The sequence below is a fragment of the Apodemus sylvaticus genome, chromosome 3 (genome assembly GCF_947179515.1).
Source record: "Apodemus sylvaticus chromosome 3, mApoSyl1.1, whole genome shotgun sequence".
NCBI classification, from domain to species: domain Eukaryota; kingdom Metazoa; phylum Chordata; class Mammalia; order Rodentia; family Muridae; genus Apodemus; species Apodemus sylvaticus.
The window spans coordinates 150,554,615-150,573,806 of record NC_067474.1 but is presented as its reverse complement, the minus strand read 5'-3'; the positions used below and the strand labels follow the sequence as shown (position 1 = coordinate 150,573,806).

At 46.5% G+C, this 19,192-nt stretch overlaps 1 protein-coding gene across 3 annotated transcripts in view; it reads left to right on the top strand.

Annotated features, from left to right (window-relative positions):
• The first annotated feature begins 5,637 nt into the window (after positions 1-5,637).
• Positions 5,638-19,192, top strand: part of Zbtb40 (zinc finger and BTB domain containing 40) — a 69,150-nt gene continuing 55,595 nt past the window's right edge. For all 3 annotated transcript variants that reach the window (XM_052177800.1, XM_052177798.1, XM_052177799.1), the window contains exon 1: positions 5,638-5,792. The gene's annotated coding sequence lies outside the window, so the exon portion shown is untranslated. The remainder of the gene's footprint in view (positions 5,793-19,192) is intronic.

The following is a 19,192-nucleotide window of genomic DNA, read 5'->3' as shown; positions in this document are numbered from 1 at the left end:
TCTAACTAACACAGAGCACGCGTGCAGCCTGTATGTAGCTGACTTTGATTCCACAAATAACACCACTGCTTTGGGGAGCAGCAGAGATAGCTGACCCCGCAGCAGCTGCATGGAAATTGCTATTTAAGGACTCAGCTTCTGCAGCTCAGGACTCTGGGCTTGGGATTTGATTGGAAGGCAGCAACACCATGGAAGGAACCAGATTAAGGGGGAAGCATCAGTGTGGGGGGTTGCTGCTGTGGACCCTGAATATGCTCAATAAACTCATCTTAATAAAATGATGTCTCTCCACCTCTCTCCGGGTAAATCGAGTGTGTTGGTTTGTGGCAAGGGCTTGGGATAATGTGCATTGCGCAGCGATCAGTGAGTACAAGCTGTCATTGTCATCACCGTCTCCACAGCCACCGACTAATGTAACTACATCCAGAGGGGAAGAGATGCTCAGCTCTAATGACGGAGTATAGCTGAGTGGTGAGCTTTACTGTCTCGGGTCTCCTGCTCTTGTCTTTGTGTTTTCCTGTAATCTTTCCATTCCTTATAGTGAACATATTTATTATATTATAAAACAGAAGTTAATATTCAAGGTTGAAAAATATACAGTCTCTGGAGTCAGACCTCTGATTCTTTGAAGAGCTGTGCGTTTGTTGGCAAATCATTGGCGTTCTTTGAGTCAGTTTCCTCCTTTTAAAAAATATTTATTTTTAAGTGTGTGTGTGTGTGTGTGTGTGTGTGTGTGTGTGTGTGTGTGTGTATGTCGGGGGCTATGTGCCCATGAGCACAGGTGCCCACAGATGCCAGAGGAGGCCATCACATCCCCTGGAGCTGAAGTTACAGGAGGTTGTGAACTGCTTGGTGTAAGTACTGGGAACCAAACTCAAGAGCCCTCTGCAAGAGCCATGAATATTTTATTTTTATGTCCATCAGTGTTTTGTCTGCTTCTGGGAGGGTGTCAGATTCCCTGGGACTTGAGTTGTAGACAGCTGTGAGCTGCTCTATGGGTGCTGGGAGTTGAACCGGGTCCCTAAGAAGAGCAGTCAGTGTTCTTAACCGCTGCTGAACCATCTCTTCCGTCCCAAATGTTCTTAACTGCTGAACTATCTTTCCAGCCTCACAATCCCAGGTCCCTGAGTAGTTATGAGAGTTAAATGAGATAATCCAGACACTCACATGGCACGGCACATGATAGGGAGATACAAAGAGCTAAACGACAACTGCTGTAGTGAGCAGTAAAACGCTGGTGGCTGCTGTAGGTCCCTTGTCCATGTCCTGGTATGGGCTTGGCATGGTGGGAACAGCAGTTCTTCGTTTCATTCATCTTTTGGTGCCGGGGATCAAACTCAGGACCACTTGAATAATAGTTGAGTGTTCACACTTCTAGGACTCCCCAGGGGATCGGTGAACTGGAACCATGCCGGGCATCTTACAGTGGCCCGAGAAGCACCTCTTTAAGGTGGAAAGAGTTGAAAATCTCCAAGTATCTTTCCCATCGAGGTCAAGCTTCTACCAATAGGGAAGCACACGCTATTTTTACAAAAGCTGTGGCTACTCTGATAAAGTGAAGCTATTGAAGTAGAAGGTCCAGACACTGTTTTCTTATTCTTCCATGGGGCAACCAGCCAGAAGCCAGGACCCGTCTTTTCTGTAACCCCAACCTACCATGAACCCTCCTTCCAGCCTTCCAGTGCCTCTCCTCCTGAATCGTAGGCAAGTCACTTCCAGAAGACTGTCTCCTGCTCAGTGCTCATCTCCGCCTTGGCCAGAGACACTTCTTTCTGCAACAGTTGGTGCTGAGATGCAACCCTGGCAGTAAGTGTCTATTGAGCTGAACGCCCAGCTCTGCATCAGGTTACTGCCTCTACCTTGCTGCCAGGGCTCAGAGAACATCTCCAAAGAGAGGTGGAGAGGATGTAAGAGCAGGGGGCTAGGCAGGAAGGGATGCTGTGTGAGCTGCCTTTGCCTTTGGGACATGGCACGGTCACCGCATCCACGGTTGCCTTACAACAAGACCAGTCAGGGTTCCATCAGGCAGCACCAATGGGACTCAGGGGTTTCCAAACAGTTTTTAAAAAGAAGACATGAAAGTGGGAGGGGACTCGTTAAGGGGAGTAGAAATGGGGGAACTGGGGTGCATACGATCGAGATGTTTTCACGTATGAAATTGTCAAAGAATAAATAAGAGGTACTTTTTTTAAATGTCTCATGCTAGTTGAACATGCTTAGGACTAGAATTATTTTGGATTTCAGATTTTGGAATATTTGCTGTGGTGGATTGGCTCACATGTAAATGTGAAAGTCATAGGTGCTGTAGTGGCTATTCCTGATTGTCAACTTGACTGTATCTGGAATGAACTACAATCAAGAATCGGAAGGCTCACCTATGATCCTAATCTGGAGGCTCAGAGATATAATTTTCTGACCTGGATCTTGGCATGGAGATCTTGAAGCATAGCGGCTATGAATTCCAGAAGATTAAGGCAAGGAGATCTCAGAGTTCAAGGTCCTCTGGGATTAAAGGCGTGGTGACACACTCCTTTAATCTGGGACCCTCTGCTGGAGACCTATATAAGGACATTGGAAGAAGGAAGACTTACTCTTCCTTGCCTGCTTGCCTTGTGGGACTGAGCAACTGCTAGATCCTTGGACTTTCACCCACAGCTGCTGCTGACCATTGTGGGGGAGTTGGACTACAGGCTGTAAGTCATCGACAAATTCCCTAACTATATAGACACTGCCCATACATTCTGTGACTCTAAAGAACCCGGACTAATACAGGTGCCTTTTAGACTGAAGGCTACTTAAAATTAGATTGTCAGTGTACTTGTGTGTGTGTGTTTGCGTGTTTGCATGTAGGTCTGTGCGTTATGTGGGTACCTGGTGCCTGAGGGGGGCAGAAGAGGGCATCAGATCCCTTGTATAGAGTTGCTGATGGCTGTGAGCCACCTTTGTGGGTGCTGGAAGTGGAATCCAAGTTCTCTGGAAGAGCAGCCAATGCCCTTAACCTCTATGCCACTGCTTTAGATCCTTTACCTATGTTTTCACTGCAATTTGCCATGTGACACCTAGTGTGAATTTTTTTCTATTTATGACTGTCTATTGCCACTGGAAATTCTTCTGAGTTGTGAAACATTTTGGACTTCATATTCTTAAATTAGAGATACTCAGAGTCAAACATCAAGTAGATGTTACCTGGAAACTGCAGTTAAGGCTCACTGACTTCCTCCCCTTCTCTCCCTCCGTTTTTCTCCCCACTTCCCTCCATGTGTGTGTACTTGCATACTAGGGAAGGCGGTTTTTTTGTTGTTCTACTTATGCATGTATGATGTGCATACATGTGTGTGAGCACACGCAAGTAGAGGTCAGAGGACAACTCTCTAGAGTTGGTTTTGTCCTTCCCCATGGGTGCTGGCGATGGAGCTCAGGTTAGGCTTGTATGACAAGAGCTTTTACTCACTGCCTCATTTCCCTGGCCATGTGGTCTTTTCATTACATGCGTATTATTTATTTGTGTGGGGGCAGACATATGACACAGCATGTGTGAAGGTCAGAGGAGAATCTGTGGGAATCAGTTATCTTCTTTCAACATATGAGGTCCCAGGGGTAAGACTCAGGTCATCAGGCTTAGTGGCAAGTGACTTTACCTGCTGAGATATTTTTGCTTGATTCCAGATATTCCATTTAAAATAAGAAAAAACCAAAGCTTTAAAATATCCTGCTCTTGGGACTAGGAGGTGTAGCTCATTGGAAGAGCCCTTCACTATCATTTTTAAGATCTGGGGTTGATCTCTAACACTGAAAAGGACCTATTCTCTGTAACCACTGTCACAAAAATTCTTTATGCATAGTGGCCTCTTGTCTTGTGATCCCTCCTTATAATCTTTATGTAATACAGAACCTGGTTAAACAGAGGAGCTTAAAACTTATTCCTATTGCTTGAGATGCAAGTCAACTACATTTCTAGACAGAACAGTGGCCAGTAGCCATATTGTTCTTTACAAAACCACGATAATTTAGTACCTACTTGTGGAGCACTTATGTGCTGAGCACTAGGTATTTCCTAAACCTCACAGCTCTACATTTGGGGGATGGGGCTGCTAGATGTAGGGGTATCAGCACTCACAACTGTTGTAGGTGGAGGTCTAGAGGCTATGGAAATGATAAATCTGATGCTGAAGGCGACAGTGATCTGTGCGGATAACAGTGACCAGGTGAGTGCACCAGGCAGGGCCCTATCAGATATTGGTTTGACTTGGCAAGAAGGTAGCTGAGTGCTGACAAGCCACCAACAGGGGACCTGGTATGCCATCTTGTCAGCTTGACACGACCTAGAGTCACTAGGGGATTGTCTACATTGGGTTGGTTCCTGTGTGTGCGTCTGAGAGTGGGGGAGGTATCTCGAGTCAATCAATGTCAGAATTGCCAGTCCACTGTGGGTGGCCCCATTCCCCAAGGGTCTTGAACTGTTCCTATAACCCAACTGGGCACAAGCAAGAACATGTATGCATTCATTTCTCTCTGCTCTTGACTATGGATGTGATGTGATTAGCAGTTGGAAGTCTTTGTCTTGCTTTGACTTCTCCAAAGTGATGGACTAACTTGCAATTGTAAGATGTAAAAACTTTCCCCCCTTGGTTCCCCTCTTCTACATTCTGGGTCTAATTATGTAGTTCTGGGTGTCCTGGAAATATCTATATATCTATATCTATATCTATATCTATCTATATCTATCTATCTATCTATCTATCTATCTATCTATCTATCTATCTATCAAGCTAGCCTCAAAATTCAGAGATCTGCCTGCCTCTGTGTCTGCCTCCAAAGCACCAGGATTAAAGGGTGGACCATCAAACCTGACTCATTATGATGGTTTTTTTTGGGGGGGGGGGTCAGGATATTTTATAAAATGAACTAATACAGCTGGCCAGAGTACTCTAATGACCCAATCTGTTCCAGTTTATTATCTTTGGCAGCGGCTGCAAATGCAGTCACAGTAAGTAGTAGATGATAGCAATTCGAGTGATGGCTCTGCTCCATAGGTTGGGTTTCTGTTTTAAAGGCAATGCATCGAGTCAAGCTGACAGCAACAGCCCAGGGACGACTATTGTCATTGCCCACGGAACAGTTGTAATCACATTGGGAGCTCGACGTTGCAACCAGAGGCCTGGATCTCAGCATCAGTAGCAGGGACAAATAGGTCTCCATGTGATGCAGGGACAGCTCTCATGGCCAGCGCCAGTGGGCTCATGGTAACTAGATCCGATTCACATCCATTTGACTGCCAGGACACCAGGCCCGGGTTCAAAACCATCGTGTGGTGCTATTGGTCAAAACAAGAGAAAATAATGGCAAAAGAAACGCTGTGTACACTCACACCAAGCCCAGTCCGGAAATCAGTTTTGTTCCCGCCCTGCACGTGACTGTTATGAAAGAAGGAATCGCTGCTATCGTGAGAGGGAGCTGGGCAAGGGAGGGTGGATCAGGCTAAGGAAATTTTTCCCAAGGAAGGTCAAAGGTCAAGAGCAGACCACCAACTTATCCTGGGAGCCTCCCATTGGTGGAGAGCGTGCACGTGATGCAGGCACCACCTTCTCGCGAGACCGCCCCCAGCACGTGACTGCGGCGTGCGCACATCCGGGCTACGGCCCTCGGCGTTTCTCCAGCGCCAAGATGGCTGCCTTTTGGCGTCTCCAGCGCTGTTGAATGGAGAAAGCTTTATTGTTCCCTTCGGGCAGGAGTGTTCGTGTCCTCTATGGCGCTGTCAATAAAGAACGGCAGTTTGAATCGGTACTGAACAGGTAACCATAGAAACGGCGCTGGGACTCCGCGTGGAGACCCCTGTTGCGGCAGAGGCTCCAGAGGCTTCCTGAGTGAGGGGCGCCCCGGGACCCCTGGGGGACGCAGGGGACGCGCGTAGCGAGCTCCGCTGGGCTCGTGTCGGTCCGAGCCGCCGCCGCCCGCTGTCCTCCGGACGCGGCCCCGGGGACAGCCCCCGCTCCGGGCGTAGTCTCGGTCGTAGCGTCCCGCGGGAGGACGCGGGACCCTGCCTGGCAACTGCGGCCCTTATTACCGGGCTCCCGGGCTGCGCTGCGGATGCCGACGCCCGGAGGACTCCCTCCCCTCTCTGCTCTCAGCTTTTGTTTACTGCGAGGCAAGACTGGCTTATCCGTTTTAAAACAGTTGTGGAGAAATAAAACTTCAGCTCCCAGAAGTGAAGTTGCACGGAGAGTCAGCCATGATCGTTTGGATTTATTTATTTATTATTTTTAATGTGTTGGGCCGCTTGCCTGCCGCGGGGCGGGGGAGTGTGCGCAGTTGCCTGGCTGCTTTTCGGCTTTGATGGAATGGCCCATAAAGCCGGAGTTGGTCATTTCTCTCCGGCGCTTTACTGGAGTTTGCCAACCCTGGCCCGAGGCACAAGTAGATTGAGCTAGTGTTCCATTGACACGATACCCTGGCTTCCATGAAACGGTCAAGCTAGTAGTTTCTCATTCTTTACAATGTTATCCTCTGCCCAGTGTGTGCAGTTGGCCATCTATTTTATGTTTATAGTAGCTTTGCAGTTTATTTACCCATGCACAAAACGTGAGATGTGATTATGCTGTTTTAGGGTGTGCTAGGTTATAGGGCTGGCAATGTGAGGCTGTCACTGGGAAATCCCCCACCCCCACCCAACCCCCATATGGTAGCCTATGTCAGATTGCCTCACACTGTTAAGTTTTCTCCCACTGGGAGTGTTCTTCCCCGTAATTGTATCCAAATTTTGGTATGGGTTATAGCTGTTTAAGCAATCTAGGGTTAGGGTTAGGAAGTGCAAATTTTCAGTGCTTGGCATAAATTATGCTCACCTGTCAATGTAGACATGGTTCTTCTGTGACAGGTTCCCATCCCTGTCCTTTGTTTGTTTTGAGACAAGATCTTATGTAGCCCAGGCTGGCCTGGAAATAAATATACATATATGTGTACACACACACACACACACCTTCAAGGTTGGTCTTGAGCTCCTGTTCCTCGGTCTTCCAAGTGGTGAGGTTGCCAATCTCCATCACCCATTTAATAGTTATTTGTTTTTTGGCTTTTTTTTTACACCTATGCTTGCATAAATGAGTTTAAGCAATACGTTAGGTGCTTCTACTATGTGCAGATATGATTCCTAGAAATGTATTATTGCACAAGATAACCACGACTTCTGCCTCTTTGTGGAATGAAATTCTTCAAAGTGCTTGGGTAATGTACAAGTACACAGAAATGGTTTTCCTAAAATAAATAAATAAATAATAAGTAAATAAATAAGCCTGCTCTGCCACCCAGGTTCACCTTTAACTTGAGATCTTTTTGCCTCAACTTCCAAATGCTGGAATTACAGTCCTACATTACCCCTGCTTGCCTGTCTGGCAAGAATGAATAATTTCAGACACATCTCATAGCATCATAGCAATAAAATGAGTAGTTAACGCTCACCGAGCAATGTCTTCATGCCAGGCACTAGCACTAAGGCTTATGTGAACTGTCACTCAGTCTGTGACACAGATAGTGTTAGGATTAACATTTTACCCCGGGGGGGGGGGGGGAGGGAGGAGGGGGAGATGGCCGGTATTACGTGGTTTATGCATAGGGAGCAGGGAGCCAAAGTAAAGAGATCATGTCATGCTGTGTTCCATCTGCTGTCTTTCCTGCAAGCTCCTGAGGTCCACAAGAGTAATGCCACACCTTACTTTTTGTGGGCTCAGCTACTCGCCGATGCCACACTTGATGTATCCATAAGGACAGTAAATAGACACATTTTGAGGAGCCGTTGAACAAATACTTAGGAATTTGTTTCACACCAAGAGCTCAGCTGGGTGACTTGGTGTATCCCAGAGTCCAGAGTCCTTGTCTGCCCTTACAGTCAGGACAGTGGGGGTTTCTCAAAAAAAAAAAAAGTCTTTGTTGAAGAAGAGAATCTATCCTAATAGGTTTCAAGTTTTCTTTCTAGGGTGGGGTCTTCTTGGTCTCGAACTGGTAAGGCAACCTATCCTCTGGCCTCAGTGTGGAGTGCTGGGATACAGTGTGTTTGCTCTTACATGTAATTACATCTCTTTGGAAATACCCAAATTTGGCCTCAGATGTACTAAATAACAGTGTAAATTCAGACGTTATTAGCAAAATGAAGGGTGACAGGATAGGCGGTTTTCCATCTTTTGGGGAGTGGGGAAGACAGGTTTCTCCTAGGTTTAAGTAAAGAACAGTTTTCCCAAGTGGAATTTAATTGTTCTTCTAAATTATTTAAAAATTACATTAATTGCATATACTAATTGTGTATGTGTGTGTGTGTGTGAGAGAGAGAGGGGGGGGCAGACAGAGGAGAGGGGAGAGACAAGCGTGTGGTGGTCAGGTGTGGGTACCTGAATGCAGCAGTGTGACTGAGAAAGAAGGACAGTTTACAGGACTTGGTTCTCTCCTCCTCCCACCATGCTGTTCTACCCCGAGTGTCTGAACTCAGATGACAGGCTGGCGGCAGGTTCCCTTCATCCACTGAGCCATCTCATCCACCCAGAATGTAGTTTTAAAAACCAAGCTATACAACTGTCTACACAGAAAATTTTTAATCATTTTAGTGCTTTAAGCTCGCAGCTGTTTGTGTTCCTCCGTCGGAGGGAGACACCTGAACTTTGGAGGGTGTCGGGAATGGAATCCAGGCCTGCACCATACCAAGCAAGTGCGCTGTACCTGAGCTACACTTTCTGCATTTTCTTAGGGGGAAGTGCTGCATCCTACCTACAGGGTGTGTTTGCAATCGATTGTGGATTTCCTTTCAAAATCTTCTTAACAAAGTTGCATCCTTTAAGCCAGACTTGGTGCACTCAAAAGCAAGAACAGGGTGGGTTTCTGTGGGTCTGAGGTCAGCCCAGAAACATAAAGCGAGCATCATGAGGCTCTGTCTCAAAAAACAAAAAACCGTAGCGTCCTGTACTATGGTATGCAATACCTGAAAAGCACCAGGCCTTCTGAATAGGTTTGAACAGAGCGTGAGCATGAGAAACCACAGGCTGTGCTAAGCTAAGGGATTGCTGGAGCTGTCATATGAAAGAATGGATGTCAGGGTTTGCTTTAAACTGTATGCAGTAACCGTGTTGGGCATGTCATCAGAAGATGTCACCCAGGCCAGAGCATGGAGCTGGGAGCTGGCCACAGAGTGGCAGGTTAATGCAGTGTTGAACTGCAAGCCCAGAATTAAATTGCTATTTTGGGTCTGGGTGGGACCTTCCCATCTGAGCTTTGCTGTTTCTACTTTGTGATTTGGGTCTGTTGGGTTCCAGTAAAGAGTAGGTGGTGACGCCAGCTTTGAAGCATGGTATGAAACTGCAGGAGGAGCCAGGGCACACCAATTTGTTTTTCAATCTATTTTCCTTCAGTTCAGAGCATCAGTGCAGACAGCAGCCCAGGAAAACAAGCCGCACTTTGGCAACACTCAGCTGCGTTTGGAGATTGAGGAAGGCTGGGAGGAACCAAAGTGCGGCTTGTTTTCCTGGGCTGTCTGTCTGCGATGATGCTCTGAACTGAAGGAAAAGAGATTGAAAAACAAATTGGTGTGCCTTGTTGCCTCACACCAAGGACTCACATAACCCCTCCCCAGCACCACCTGGGCTGACACCCGGGGGAAGGCACCAGCCTTCAGCCTCCCTCAACTCTCAACCCCGAGAGTGCTTTGGTTTTCCAAGGAAATTGAATTGGGAGGCGGGGTGTGTGTGTGTGTGTGTGTGTGTGTGTGTGTGTGAAGCAGTCATTTTCTTTAAGCTATGCAGAGGCTACTGTATTTCATTTGGAGAAAGCACACTGTGAGGCCCTGGCAGCCCTCCAGGAAATGGAGGGCAAGGAAAGGAAGCTGCTTTCCTCCTGTTTCCTTGGTGCTATTTAACTCAGATCCCAGAATCACAACACCAAGTAACTCCTTTCCTTACACAGAGTAAATGCAGGATAACCGATCCACAAAACCCAAGGTCTTTAATCTCCAGGGAATATTGACCCTCAGTGGATCTATGAGTCCTTCGAAGATGCCTGAGAGTTCCCCCCAATGCCATTCACTCTTCCTGGAGGAAAGCCCATCACCTCAATCAGATCTCACGGGGCCCTTGACCCCTCGAGGAGCAGAGCTGATAACGAGTGTTGGAATGTTGTATGTAACAACCAAAGGAAAGCCGCTTTGTTCAGGTCTGTGACCTTGGTGTCTAGAGTTCCAAAAGTGCCTTTTTAGGTTTTGTTTCTTGTATGAACTGGTCAGACCTAGTTGACAAGCTTAAGGGTGTGCTTTAAAAATGCCTTGTGAATGTTAGGACCTTAGTGAGAAGTGGGTGGTGTCTCTTATCAACCCCGTTAGCAGACCCTGACTGCTTTTCTTTTTGAGATGGGTTCATGTGACGCAGGCTGGCCTTGAGTTCCCTGTGTCAACAAGGATGATCTTGAATTCCTAATTCTCTTGCCTTTTCATCCTAATGTTGGGATTGCCAGTGTGGGCCACACTTTCTTCTTTTAAGGTGATTTGATGTATTTCTTTTTAGTGCGAGGGATTGAACTGAGAAGGGATTGCACTTGCTCAGCGTGTAGCCTGGCATACGGCTTCATCACTGGTCCTCTTTTCTGTGGTGTGATTTGTAAGGTGTCCAACACAGCTGTTGACTGTATTACACATCACTAGTGGGTTACACGCCGACCTCTCTACGTAAGCAGGAGGCAGTGGGAGAAGCTGCTGTGGGTTGAGCCCCTGTTTCTGTTGGTCTCTGCTTCTTTTCTTCTCTGATTAAAGCTCCTGTCACTCAGTGCTTTGCAACAGGGAGAGGACATTGGGAGCTGTACCTGAAAAGGTCCCTGCTGTTCCACACCCAGGAACCCCTAAGTCTGCAGCCTGCTTCAGAGCAGTTCTCTGCCTTAACCCATCTGGCAGTAGCATGTCGGTGATAAAATGCTGCTGTTGATCAGAGTGCCGTGGACTGCGCTAGGTGTTTTACATAATTCTGTCCTGTGTGACCCTCACGGCCACGGCCACAGGCACTGGATCCTGCTGGCCCCACCCCTTTGGTAGAGTCACCTGAATGAAGAGCTTTCCCCTATTTTAGTTAGATTTTCACATTTTCTGATTCTAACTGGAAGTGGAAGCCAGTGAATACCAATGTCACTGAAGCTGAGGTGTACTCCAGTGCGCAGCCTGCGAGCCAGCCTTTGTTTCAGACAAAAGGCCCCACAGGGGCCCCAGCTCCATTGCTCAAATTACTACAGTTTTTAGAACTTTGGCACTGAGCATTTGAACATTTTATTTTTAAGAATTTTATATGTGAGTCCCATGTTTCCATCGTTTCCACCCCACAGTCTCCCCTCACTGTCCCCTGAGCCCCTCTCACTTCCATGAGCTCTGCATGTATGTACAAAGAGAGATATAACATGATATAACATGAGCTCTGCATGTATGTACATAGAGAGATATAACCTGCTGAGGCCGTTCGCTGTTCTTCCTATGTGTTTATTTTTACAATTTAAGGTCCCAATTATTAGTCTTTCTTTTCTTTTCCTTAGTTATTACTGTGGTGGTGGTACTAGGACCTTTAGCGCATGCATGGTGGTGCTTCCCACTGAGCTAGAATCAACCAGTTTTGCTCCCAGCTCCCATTTCTAAAAATTATGAAGAAAGATTATTTCCAGTATATTAACTTGTGGATAAGGTTGTGGTAAACTCCTTCCTAGTCTTGCAAGCGTTGAAGGCTCTGTACTAGAACTGCCAAGGTAAGTGAGGCTTCGCTCTGTAGAAGGCCCTCTCCAGATTGTTTTTTAAATTTTCAGTTCCACTTGTCATGAGAAAAGCAGAAAAAGGGAGACAGGAGTGCTGTCCCTAGCCTGGCTGTGTGCTTAGCTTTGGCCCGATCTTCCAGAATGTTCCTCACTCCTGTCCCTCCTGTGGGCAGAGCCACCCTTGCCCACGCTTCCCTGCCTCTGTGTGTTCTGCTTGCTCTGGCCCCTCCCCTGGCTTTATTAGAGCCGCCAGGCGTGATTGGTTTTCAAAGGGCTGCCCTGGTTCTGAGTGCCCAGCTCCTAGCCCGATCAGGAAGGTAGGGACTTTAAAGCAGGGACAGTGGAATGTGCTCTATTAGCCTGTAGGTCTGCATGGCACTGGAGCTCCGGAGCGTCTCTCTGAGGGCCTGGCAGTCATTACATATGATCACCCTGGACACAAGCTGCTCGTTCAGCTGCCCTCTGCTGTCAGTTGCCCTCAGTTCCAGTCAGGTGAAAACCAGAGGGAGACTTCTGAAGGTCAAAGTCCAGACGGTGGAGTAATTGGCCCCTTGAGTTCTGGGTTTCTTTCCTAGGCTGTAGAATGGTGAGGATGAAAATTTTCCTGTTTCCCTTTGAACATTTTTTGAGCAAATAACGATGGAATCCCACAGGCTCTCTGCCAGAGTTAAAGGCAGTGGAGAAGCTACACTTTTGCTTTTTTTTTTTTTTTTTTTTTGTTAGTTCCTTAAGATAACCCTCTTGTTACACTCCCCAGTGATGGACTGGGGGAAGCTAGAGATGAAAGCAATTCCCAATTCTTCAAAGACAAAGGAAGAAGTTAACAGCATAGGAGAGGAGAATGCCCGTGGTCGTGGTCGCTCTGTGGAGCGCACACAGAGGGTCCTGAGGGCGAGTGATCTGAGCATTTCGGTAGGACATGGTGCAGAAAGGTGTCTGGAGTCGCTCTGTGCTCCCAGCCTTCTCTACAAAGGCAAAAGAAAAGGCAGATTTAGGCAGAGAGAGGGTTCTTTTTCCCAGCTGGGCAATGAGCTCCCTGAGAGCCAAGTGTCTTATCTATAGAGTGCCGGGCATCCTGAAAGGCATTGGCTTGAGGTCGGTAGAGTTCTGGGTGGACGGGCACACCCCATTCTCAGACACCGCTGGGAAACCGAGCATGAGGTCATATAAAACACCCAAGAGATCCAGCAAGCCACGAAAGAAGAGTTTGGGCTCCTGGTTTGCCCCATGGTTGGTTGACTCTGATGGTTTGGGACCTGTGGTGAGCTAGGAGCAGAATACACTGTCCCCTCTAGGACATGCCCCAGTGCCCAACTTCCCGGGCACCTCACCTTTTAAACTTTCACCACCTCACTGTAGCTCTACTGAGGTTCATGCTTTTAGCATGTGGGCTTGTGAGAGCATTGAAGGTTTACACTGTACCAGGACTTCGTACAGCAGAGACTAAGAAGGCTTTATTGTTTTGTCAGTTTCAATGATGCTGGGGATGGAATCCAGGGCCTTTTTGGTGCTGGGCAGGTGCTGTGCATGGGAACTTCACCCCTATTTTCTGATGCCAGAAATACCTTGCTTACTCTGTGTGGTACCTCTGAGCAGTTGCTCAGATGTAAGAGGACTAGGTTCATCTAATTTGATGTTCTCAGGCTTGGGCCTTAGAGCTTTCTGGTAACAATGTGTCATCTGTGACATCAGACAGCGTGAGTTCATTTACTGACTTGTTTACTTGGGCAGATCGCCTCTTGTTGTCAAGCTTCCTCTTCCTCAGTGGAAAGAGGTTACTATTGGTAAGTGACTCGCTGGTTTTACAGGATTGTGTCGTGCCACTTGTATAAGATACTTACTGCCATGCTTAGAGTACAAGAAATGCTTAGGAAGTGGTGCCTACTGCCAATGAGTCCCTATGGCAACCTTGCGGCTGTCTTCATCTATCCTGTTCCTCAGCGAGGAAGCTATTGTCTTCCTCATTGCCTACCTTTTACAATTACTGTTGACCCTGTTTGCCTATGGGTTTCTCATCCATGGATTCAGCCAACTTTGTTATTTGGGGAAGAATGCACCTGTTCTGAACATGTTCACAAGTTTTCCTTTCCTGGACAATTGCTGGAACAGCTGTTTACAAAGCATTTGCAGGACATAAAAGTTTACCACAGGATGTGTATGGGTAATTCAGAGTTCTGCACACATGTTCTGTGAGCTTTGGGCATCCAAAGGCTTTGATAACTGATAGGGACTAAAATCAACATATACAGGTGCCAAAGGACAGCTATTTATTATTGTGAATTTAATAAGGACTTGGGTCTGGGGTGAATACTCTCAGCCCTGGGTTTAATCCCCAGCTCCAGTTGACTTCTCAGTGAGGAATGGTAGGTATCCACAGGATGTCCTAGACCATTGGCATGAGATGCAGCTGCACATGTAAGATAGGAAACAGGAAGAGTCTCTTCCTAGACTCCCATGGACAAGGAACTTCAAGATAAAACACTCAACTATGACACCTGAGAACTGGGCTGGGGTCACCTAAGAAGTTCCTCATTCCTGTTATATGCAGGGTCTGTATGAGACTCAGACCCTAGCCTGGGGCTCTTAGGAGGAGAGGCCTCACATTGTCCCATCCCCCCCTTTCCTAGTTGGCTTCCATCCCAAATCAGCTATGTGAGATGACAATGAGAATGTATCAACTCTTTGCTCACAAAAGCCACTATGTAATATCTGATATATATCAAAGACAAAAATATAACTTAAAAATGACGATGCCCAGCAGTGAAAGCAAACATTTCATTTCAGCGGGAGAACGTTCATGTTCCTCTCCTCGAAGCATCGTCCCGTGTGGGGCGGTAAGAGCTCACTGTGAGCGTCTGTGATAGGTCCTGCAGGAGCTGTTGGTATATGTGGACTTGTTTATGTAGAGTAGGCTATGTTCACACTACCTGTGAGCCAAGAAAGCCCTGATGTCATCTCCATTTTACCCACAAGGAAACTGAGTTCCCAAGAATAATCAACTTGCCTCAAGTCTTAACTCACTGGGGCCAAGCTGACGTTCACTCCTGGGCAGTTATGTCTAGAGGGCACACTCCAGACCTTTACTGTTGAGCACACAGCCTCTGGCAGCACAGCGCTTAGTGGGATGCTGGGTCCCTGCCTGGGCGCTTTCGCTTGTGCATTAGATGGGGATTTGGCCCTGTGTTAAATGTGCAGTCCAGATGTGTTCCCTGCCGAAGAAAGATATATTCAGATAATCAAGTTAGGAGAACTTGCAAGTCATCCAGGTTTTCAGGTCAGAGCAAAAGGCCTATCAGTGACAAAGCCAAGGGTCTTTTGTACACTTAAGAGGCTGGATTTGAAAGCATTAAAGCAGTGATTGCTTGTTGAGACTCTTGACTGCAAGGCGGGAAAGTTGGCATTAAGTGTAATGCAGTCACAATCCCCAGTCGCTCATTAGGCGGCTGTGCTGCTCAGGGGATTTTGCAGTGGAGTCTGTGAAGAGTAATCTTGGATGAACTGGATCAGAGCAGCGTGCCCAGAAAGGCACCTAAGTCCCGCAGAGCCTCCTTCTGTTGTAATAGCCGTGCAGAATCGCTTGTTTCTATGAATTAGTCAGCTGCTGAGAGGGGTTGAGCAGTTTGCTATGCTATTTTGATGTTTTTGCTTCATTGTATCTTGTAAAACGCCTCAAGAAGACTTTCATTAGAAATCGAGAGAATCTGGGAAAAGCAATTAGTTGCCTAGGGTGGTGGTTAGAGGCAGGATAGGAATCAGATGCCTGCTCCCAGCAATGGAGTTGTGGAAACCAGCCGTCCCAGTGATCTGTAAATTTCTTTTAAATTTTTAAAATAGTTTTATAGATTTATTTTAAATCAATGTGTATATGTGTGGGTTAGTGTATATTTGTGCAGGTGCCTATGGAGGCATGATCCAGCATCAGATCCCCTGGAACTAGAGTTACAGGATTGTGAGCTACTGTCTCCTGGAAGAACAGATATGCTCCTAAGCACTGAAACATCGATCCAGCCCCCTTTTCTCCAGTCTTTGTTTCCTTGCAGAGCTGATGAGGTGGTGGTGACACTGGAGATTAAATTAGCAGGTGCCTGGTTGATAAGCACTTGCTGTGCTCTTGACCGGCAGTGCCTTTGCTGGGCTCACCCAGCCTTTGGGGAGGGGAGGGGAGGAACCTGAGCCCCACACAGATCGAATAATCTACAGCATAGTTTGTTTTACCATTGGGGGTGACACCACATCTGTGTAGTTTGGTTTAGTACTGAACCACACCTGCGGAGAGAGAACGCCTACCACAGAAAGGACGCAGGTGAGCGTCTGTGGGTAATGTAAGAAATGTATGGCTTCTCTTTCCCTGAGTTAAGTGTGCTTAAACCCCACCCTGTGTAAGGAAATATCCTCCTGGCCGTCAGTGTCTTGATTACAAAGGTTTACACATAGCAGGAGTGTAAATGTTTAGAGGGTGAGCTGTGTCAGATCCTGGCTTTGAAGCAGTCTACACAGGCTTACCAAGTTTCTGATGTTTTAAATTTTTTTTTTTAATAGAAACTCGTGTATCCTAGAGTTAGTGTATCCTAAACTGTGTTCCAGGGCAACTTTCCTATCCCCCTGTTCCTACTTCTTGAGTTCTGGGCTTATGATTATTGATATGTACCACAGTACCTGTTTATATGATGCTGGGCTAGAACCCAGGGCTTCAGGTTTTAGGCAAGCACAATACCAAGTGAGCTGCACTGTAAGCCCCCGGGTTCTGATTTTTTAAATGCCCTGGCTATATAGCGCACACTTGAGCAGGAGACGAGGCTCAATAGCAGAGCGCTTGCTTGCCCAGCATTTGAGGCCCAGTTTTGTTCTCCAGCACCAATTAATTAATTAATTGGTACATAAAGAGGACAGTGAATCCCCTATTAGGACAGTACTTAGGAATTACCACCATTAGCATTAACACACATTTTATATCCTCTCTGCACATACATATGCACGTCCATGTGCTTTTAAAGTACACTTGTGCTCAGGTTCCGTCAAGCACTGGCTGCTCCCCTTTCCAAACTGGCCATGATGGTGCATGCTAGCAATGCTAGCACTTTCAAATCTGAGACAGGAGGATCAGGAGTTGGAGGGAGCCCAGTCTATACAAAACCCTGTGTCTGTATATACACACATGCTAGTGTACTTGGCTTTTAAGCCAAGTACTTAGGAGGCAGGGGCAGACAGGTCTATGTGATTTGAGGCCAGCCTGGTCTACATAGCAAGGTCCAGTGTGGGTAGGGCTACACAGTGAGACATTGTCTTAAAACATGGAAAGACAAAGAGGAAGAGGAGGAGTAGGAGACAGCATTTTCCCCATGCTATTAGAAATGTTAAGGTGTCTTTTTTTTTTTCCAGAAAATGTATTTAGATGTAATTTGTTAGATCTAATTTATTTAGATGTAATTCAGTTTAAATTGCATGGTTAATGTCTGTAACCATTACTTACTAATTTTAGGATCTCTTTTTAGATCACTTCAAAGCAGTCCTACTCAGTCACTCTTCCCTCCTGCCCTGCAGCCTGTGGTAACCACTAATCCTGTCTCAGTTTGCCCGCTGTGGGCATTCTCATGCAGGAGGTAGCACGGGTTAAGAACTTACTTCTTTCTGTGGCTGAATATTGTTCCACCTTGTAGAGGTGTGTTGGGCCCGTTAATCAGCTGATGTCCATTAGGTTGTTAGCACTGCCTGCTGTGTTTAATGTCCCAGTTCCTACCATTGCAGAAATTTCTTTGTGGGTGTGTTTTCAGTTCTCCTGAGTGTATCCTGGCAGTGGAGCTGCTGGGTCATTTGTTATTTAACTTTTTTTTCTTGAGACAAAGTCTCACTATGTGCTGGAGCCTCCTGAGCGGTAGGTGTGCACTACCACATCTGCGGAGTGTATTTGTTTCCCAGGGCAGCTGCAGCATCTGCATGCCCCCCTGCGCTTCTGCAGGTTCACAGCCCTGTAGCACACTCCACCGCACGCGCATGCACAGGTTTTCTCTCCTTGTCTGCCTCCTTACAGCCTGTAAGGATCCTGGCCTGTGCTCTCTGGTTGCGTTGCCTGGTCTGAGCAGTCCTTTGTTCACATTCGGTTGGCTTCTGGGTCCTCTCAATGTTGTGAATGCCCACTCTGCTCGAATGCTCTTATCAGCCAGCTGATTTCTAAGTGCCACGATTCTATTCTATTCTTTGAGTCATCATTTTACTTTCACAATGGTGGCGTTTGATACAGGATAATTAGGTGGCTGGTTTAGTTTTGAGATCTTGTGTAGCTTAGTCTGCCTTGACTTCTGATCTTCCTGCCTCTACCTCCCAAGTGTGCAGATCACAGGTATGTGCCACCATGCCAGGATCTGAAAGCTTTAAGATTACATGGAATCCAGTTTCTGTATTGTCTCTGGTTACCTGTCCTTTGTCCTGTGCTGAGTGCTGAACCCGGCCCTTGTGAATGCTAGTCACATGTTCCCCGTGAGCCACACCTCCAGCTGCCAGCCTGTTTGAATGGCTGCATAATAGTTCCTAAGTGCGACTCTATGCTATATTTATTTAATAATCTCTATTTTAAGTTTTCAGAGTTTTTTTCAAACCTATTCAAATGCTAGTGCTTTGAATACAGTGCAGATGAACATTTCACGTCCTTTCTCTGTACTGATAGAATTCTAGAATGGATCTAAAGAACACATATATTCTTCCTATCAGGTACCACTCATTTTCTGTACTTATATGTCTGATATGTAAATTCATTTTGGTAAAACAGTCAAACAGCAGCACAAGTAAATATATTGTTCCCTATCCCCAAATATTCCTATCTTATCAAAGGATATTCTAGATGAGCAGGTAGGACTTCAGATAACTTGAAGTTTTCCAGGGAAGTTTAACAGTGAGTCCTCTGTTGTAAAAACCACTACTCCCCAATTAAATATTACCATTGAGAAAACTTTCTGATTTAATTGCTTCCAAATTATATTATGTTTTTAATTTTTTTAAAATGTGCATGGGTGTTTTGCCTGTGTGTATGTCTGTGTACCACTTGGATGCCTGGTGCCCACAGAGCCCAGAAAAGACATCAGATTTCCTAGAAATGGAATTGTAAATGCCTGTGAGCTGTCAAGTAGGTGCTGGGAATCAAACTTGAGTCCTCTGGAGGAGTAGCCAGTGCTATTCACTACTGAGCCCCAGTGGTTGGTATTAACTCTTTAACCCCAACGGTTGATATTTTAATCACAGTCAAAGAAGGAGTGACAAAGGTGCTGTGTACCATATCCAGTGTTGCACAGCCTGAGACACAATCCTCCCAGCTGAGGCCTCTATTGTTTGCTTAGAAGTTGAGTGTTTTTGTTTTGGCCCAAATACAAACATAAGATTCAAAAGCTGCGATCCTGGTTTCTGACCTCAGCATTGCTTAGATATGAGAACAACTTGGGCAGGCTAC